This window comes from Halyomorpha halys, unplaced genomic scaffold (genome assembly GCF_000696795.3).
Source record: "Halyomorpha halys isolate HHAL.00 unplaced genomic scaffold, Hhal_1.1 Scaffold1713.1, whole genome shotgun sequence".
NCBI lineage: Eukaryota > Metazoa > Arthropoda > Insecta > Hemiptera > Pentatomidae > Halyomorpha > Halyomorpha halys.
The window spans coordinates 43,736-49,905 of NW_027110405.1; the positions used below are offsets into that span (position 1 = coordinate 43,736).

The 6,170-nt window shown below is 36.6% G+C and overlaps 1 long non-coding RNA gene across 1 annotated transcript in view; it reads left to right on the top strand.

The window, feature by feature from the left end:
- Positions 1-5,104, top strand: part of LOC136796050 (uncharacterized) — a 19,991-nt gene extending 14,887 nt beyond the window's left edge. The window contains exons 2-3 of the long non-coding RNA XR_010843746.1: positions 4,355-4,544; positions 4,730-5,104. This is a non-coding gene — a long non-coding RNA (uncharacterized lncRNA). The remainder of the gene's footprint in view (positions 1-4,354; positions 4,545-4,729) is intronic.
- Positions 5,105-6,170: the final 1,066 nt, after the last annotated feature.

Below are 6,170 nucleotides of genomic sequence, written 5' to 3' on the forward strand. Positions count from 1 at the left end.
GATAGTGTGTCCCAAAAAAATGATTTGGTCTTGTCCCAGCGCCAACTTCCCTCGGGATAGTTTCAGTCGAAATTCTTTCATCCTTCGAAATACACTTTTCAGATGCTCCTCATGGTAAGCTTCTGAATAGCTGGAGACCAAGAGATCGGCCATATAGACATGGCATACGAACTCATCAAAACCCCTCAGACACTCATCCATAAGCCTCTGAAATGTAATCGGGGCATTTTTTAGTCCAAAGGGCATCCTCGTTGACTCGTAGTGTCATCTTTCAATAGTGAATGCCGTTTTGTATTGGTCATCTGGGTGCATTCTAATCTGGTGATAGCCCGCCTTGAGATTTAGCGTGCTATAAATTGCTGATCCACCTAATCTATACAGAATGTCCTCAAATCTAGGGATTGGGCATCTTTCATCGATGGTATTTTCATTTAGCTTACGATAGTCGATAACCACCCTATATTTTTCCTCTTCTTCGCCTGATGAATTCTTCTTTCTAGTGAGAAAGTAGGGCAGTGGCCCACAATGGACTATTATTAGGTGATGTGCTATCCACGATGATCCCTTGCTTCCGGAGCGCCTGCGGATACCGTCGCTACTTTACATATATCATCACTCTGTCGCTTAAGCGGAATTTCCTTCCTGTGGCATCCAGCACCTCTCCTTCATTAAAAAAAAAGTCATACTAGATCATGACGGAATCTTTTCTACTTTCCACCTGCGTCATAGCCTCTACTTGCGCCCTAGAGTCCTCTACCAGCCGCTGGCACTTATAATTTCTTCCCCCAATTCTAATTTTGCACAGGCCCCTGTTATTTCTCACTCGTGCTCCCACTTTCTGAAGTAAAAACCTATGATCACTTGATATTCTCTTGGTATTTTTCCCACTACATGGACTATCAAATTCTTGCCCTTACCACCCCACTCACCTAATTCCATTTCTATTGCCCCTTCTACACTGCAGGGTCCACCAAGAATAACTAATTGGCAATTACATCCCTCAACCTGAAGTGTTCCCTCTCCAGCATTCAATTTCTCCAGCGCTTCCCGGCATTTGATAGTATTAGAACTCCCAGTATCTACAAGGCATCTGACTCCTTCTCTTACTCGAATAATAGGCAGACCGCCACTCCCTTTCTTCACGTTGTTGTTCACCAATGTGCGGTGCCTCTCTGCCGGTACGCATCTCAAATCTCCTCTATGGTCTTTCTTTCATCCTCGGTCCGCCTCCGCACATCCTTCCTGCCCCTCTGTCCTCTTCTCAGATCCCTTCTTTCTGTTATAGTCTTCGAGATTCCCGACACTTCTGTGGACTCGTTTGCGTATTCATTTCTTTCTCTGGGGTACTCTTTTCCGCCTCAGAATTTGGGCGTTAACCTCCATCGGTTCCATCTGGTCCGAACTCTGCCGAGACCGGTACACACATGGACATTGTCTTGCAATGTGCCCCTCGTTTCCGCACTCGAAACACTGAGTTTGGAGACACTGCTGTATCCGTGACACTTGCGGTCCGGTTACTGTTTCTGGGCTTTGCTTGGCATGGTATACTGTCCCTGTTTGGCGTTTTCTCCCGGCCACTGTCCTTGTAATTTCTTCTTCTTAAGGGCAACAGTGTTGTTCTAGGCCGATTTTATGTAATCTTAGTCCATCATGGCTCTTCTACTTCCATTCGGCCCCCTGTTCCCGGGCATTTGTGTCTGTTAGCTCCTGTGCACACTACGAAGGAGCTTTCTCTCAGCATTCCCTCCTTCTTCCCTAGCTATTTTGCCAACTGAACCTTTGGCACATTGGATAGGAATTGCATTCGAATTGCTGTAACCTTGTCCCTGGATTGTCTCCATCATCTCGCTGAGTTTATCTACGATTCTGTTGTAGTGTGCCAGGAGTTCTGAGACATACTGCCCATTAGACTGTCTCGGTTTCTTGGTCTCCCCTATCATCATAAATATGTCCTGTTCAGGGGCCGACCGTCTGCCTCCAAATGCCTTCTTCAATCTCGCCTTGATCACGCTTCAGGATGTCTCCTCATCAAGGGTCAACGGATTTCCTCACGTCTTCCTTTTAGTCGGAACTGTTTATTATACATTTATTTGTATTTTATTTAAAAAAGAACTCGCATTTTTAGATTCGCATTAAAGAGGTCTTTGGTCAGTATGCACCCGTTTTGGAGACGATAGTTTGGGCGTTGGAGCACTTTCGGCCCTACAAGTATTGGATCGTCTCCAAAACGGGTGCATACTGACCAAAGACCTCTTTAATGGGTTGGGAAACTAAATGAATTATCAGAATTACACGATGGAAGGAATTGCTTAGCCAATACAACATGGGCATCGCCTATAAGCCGGGCAAAGAAAATGTGGCGACTGGCTTTCACGTGCGATAACCATCAATGTGGCCGAAGAAGAACAAGGAGAATCGTCCGGGGACGTGAGGCGATTACTGAGTGAGTTGACTTGTAGAGAAGAACAAGAGAATGATAGCAGAGAAGAAACATCTATAAACGACAATTCGCACAACGAAAGGCCATTGTAAATAGAAGTACTGGAGGAGATTATAAATGGCAAGAGGTACCAATTTTTTTGGAAAACGAGAATGTCGGGTTCGCTGAAAATGGAGTATGGCAAATACGGCAAAGTTCTATTGCGACGATTTGGGCACAACCGAGCATTCGGGAAATGAGATATGCAGAGCGCTGGAAGACGCGTGGAATTCCTACATTATTCCATACATTTCCACATTCAGTTTACAAGTTATTATTTAGTTTAATAATTATGCGAACCGCTACCACCAAGGGGATTCAGTCCCCTGATTTTTTCAAGATCACTCTGAACCACAAGATTTTTCCCAAAATTATGGTACCCATTTTATGAGGCTGGGTGCACCATAGGAGAGCTCCAGAACCCAAAAAGTTGACTCACCGCTGCAGTAAAAGAATAAATAATTATCTGTTACAGCTGGATTCAAACCCGGATTCTTGGAGTTAACAGCGCCTTACCATTGTACCACTCCACACCCTAGTTTACTGAAGTTAAAATCCTTATCGTTATGTAAAATATGTTGAAAATTATTATAATCAACATTTCTCTTTAATTAACATTAGTCTTTAATATAATGCAATTAAATTTCTAAGGACGATAAATTAGAAGGATACTCAACATTGAGTTCCCTTTCGCTTTGCTGTTAATGCAAACAATAGGTTCCCTGAAAAAAAGCATTTGTAATTAGCGAGCACTCGGCTGTCGGAAAAAAAGTACTGTCACTAAACAATGGCGGATTTTCTAAAAGATAATTTACCTGGCTCATTTTTCAGCATCACACCTTTATTTCGCGATTGCGTTCTCTAGAATTTGTCATTGTAATATGTTTTATGGGGAGAAGATGGTGGGGGTGCCGTTACTAATGGCATGTAAATAAGTAAAACTTATTTTACTGTGCCAACGTTTCAACCTGAATTTTAAGGCCTTTATCCGGGCTCAACAACAAAACGAGATAACAACCTCAATTCAGGTAAAATAATATCAAACAAACTTGGAAACATACAGAACAATAAATTAAGTAGATATTAGATGATACTAATAGAAGATAAAAAAAATTAGAAATATTTAGAGGATATAGTTTTTTCTCCAAAAGTCCCACATTTACGAAATAAATTCATAAATCCTTACAATGTAATCCAAATCCAAATAACTACAAGTGTTGACTGGTAACTTCATATTACATTCGTTTGTCCTGAACCGTGGTTAGTACTATCCTAGCTTCCACCAGTTATGATCGATCTGGCGCCTTTAAGGATTTTTACACTCCTTTAATTTTTTTAATCTTTAATGTTTTTTTGTTTAAAAATCAGTTTTTAATATTGTTTTTGATTATTACATGTTGTCTAAATATTTTATATAAAATGTGGTAAAAAATACAATAACTTTATAGAGTCTATATTGAGTAATTGAGATAAAAACATTACACTCAATGATTGTTAAAAACAGGTATTGAATATTTATATGTAGTATTTAGCTAAATATTATATTTTATAAGTTAAATAATGCTCACTTAAATTTTTAAAAACAAGAACATACCAAAAAATAAAATCGTGTTTTTGTGTAGTTTTTCTAGGTAGCCCGTAGTCAAAGAATTAAAACTTGGTCGACCTTTCATTTATGCATAAGATGACGTTTCGGCCTAATTCTTGTCTATATTCACTACCCAATTCCTAGTAGTAGACTACTCGTCTCATTGTCGGTAGACTGTAATTTATAAAATTATAAACTCCTTCCTTTATAACTAATACATATCTGTTGTATTTTATATGAATATTTCCAGTACTCTGATGTCTAATTAGAAAATTGTGGTTTTCTAGAAGCTCTACTCATGTAGAATGCTTGCAGCTTTAGCGCACTTACCCAGCCTTCACTGGCTTAGTACCGACGGTGACGCAGTGAAAGGACTGTGCTGGGATCTCGAAGAGGCCTGCTCTTCCCCTCATGCGTAATGGGCTTGGAGATCCTCAGATCGAGAGCATAAATAATATACATAATAGTGTAAATGTGGTTAGTGGTTTTATTTTATTTTTATACTAGTTCAAAATTTTACTTATTATATCTTCTCCTTATTTCTTAATATACACAGTTTTATTATGTTCATTTTATTTATTTTTCCGTTTATATACATATAGAGATTTTATTATTTTTTAAATTTATGTAAACAATTTTTTAATTATTATTTCATTTTTTAGTTTGATATGAATTTGATCATTTATTACTATTCTCTGGTTTGGGTCTTGTGGAACAATACCTCTGGTTTGGATCTCGCGGAACAATACCAGATAGAACAAGGAGCTTCTTAGAAAACCTAGGTGTTAGCATCGGGGATATAGCGATCTAGACAGAAAATATTATTTTGGACACGGAGAATAAAATTGTCAATTAAATGAAATAAAATTGCTTAATGGAAAAAAATTGTTAAAAAAAAATCATAATATTTGTATTTAGTGTGTAGACGAGTATTGATTGTATATATGTCCGATCATGGATTGATTGGCATGCCTTGTATTATAGCAAACCAATGTATTTCGCCAGCATGGCTAAATAAAGGATTTCTGCATATCCAAGGTTGTGTCAAATTTTCAAATATTTATCAGTAAGTAAATTTAAATTTCAAAAATGGTAGAATACTGTATGGAAGAATACTTGAACCTTAGAAAATTATGTATATCATTATTATAAAGAATATATATGAGATTTAGGTTCAGAATAAAATGTAATTTAAAATATATTAATCTAAATTAATTTATTTATCAACATTAAAAGAGACATTTAAAAATGATATGATGATAAAATGCGAGTTCTTTTTTAAATAAAATACAAATAAATGTATAATAAACAGTTCCGACTAAAAGGAAGACGTGAGGAAATCCGTTGACCCATTTGGGAAGGTTATAAATTGAGATGGGTCCACCTTCGTAGGAAACTTTGCCCTTTATATAGTTCATAAACACAAAATACGGAGGGTATCGAATGTCTGTTTAGGAAATAGAAACAAGAAATACCCCAATAAATCCTTGAAGAACATTATGTTACTTTTTATTCATACTCGTAAATAAGAATATAAAATGTTCTTTGAATATATTGTTTATTGTTATATTTTTCTTTAAATATAACTGTACCTATTTATTTGTAAATGGGGCAATAAAATAAAACCTAAACAAGAATATACTGGTATCCCCTTTTAATTTTAAAATGTTATATTTTACATTTCATGATTGCGTTTAACAATCTGTAACATTAAAGGGAATTGACAGGATGAAATAAGCAAATCGCTGCTTTACTTGAAGAGTGGCCCATCAAAAAAAGTTTTGATTTTATTTAGAGTAGTTAGAGACCTATTCCAAAGATAGTACTGTAGAATGTTGCTACTTTCTTTACTGAGGTCGTTCTACAGACTTTCCTAAAGCTATTAATCCAAGTTAATCCATTCTACAGAACAATCTATGGAATACTTTAAACACAAAATAAAAAAAGAAATAAAAAACTTTTTTTTCAGATTTACCAATATTCAATAAAACCCCCTGCTTTTCCGTGAATATACACATTAATATCTCATTAAAATAAAAAAATAATTAACTTGAAGATATATCTGTTATCATAAAAGTAAATATAATTATTATTAATTTATTA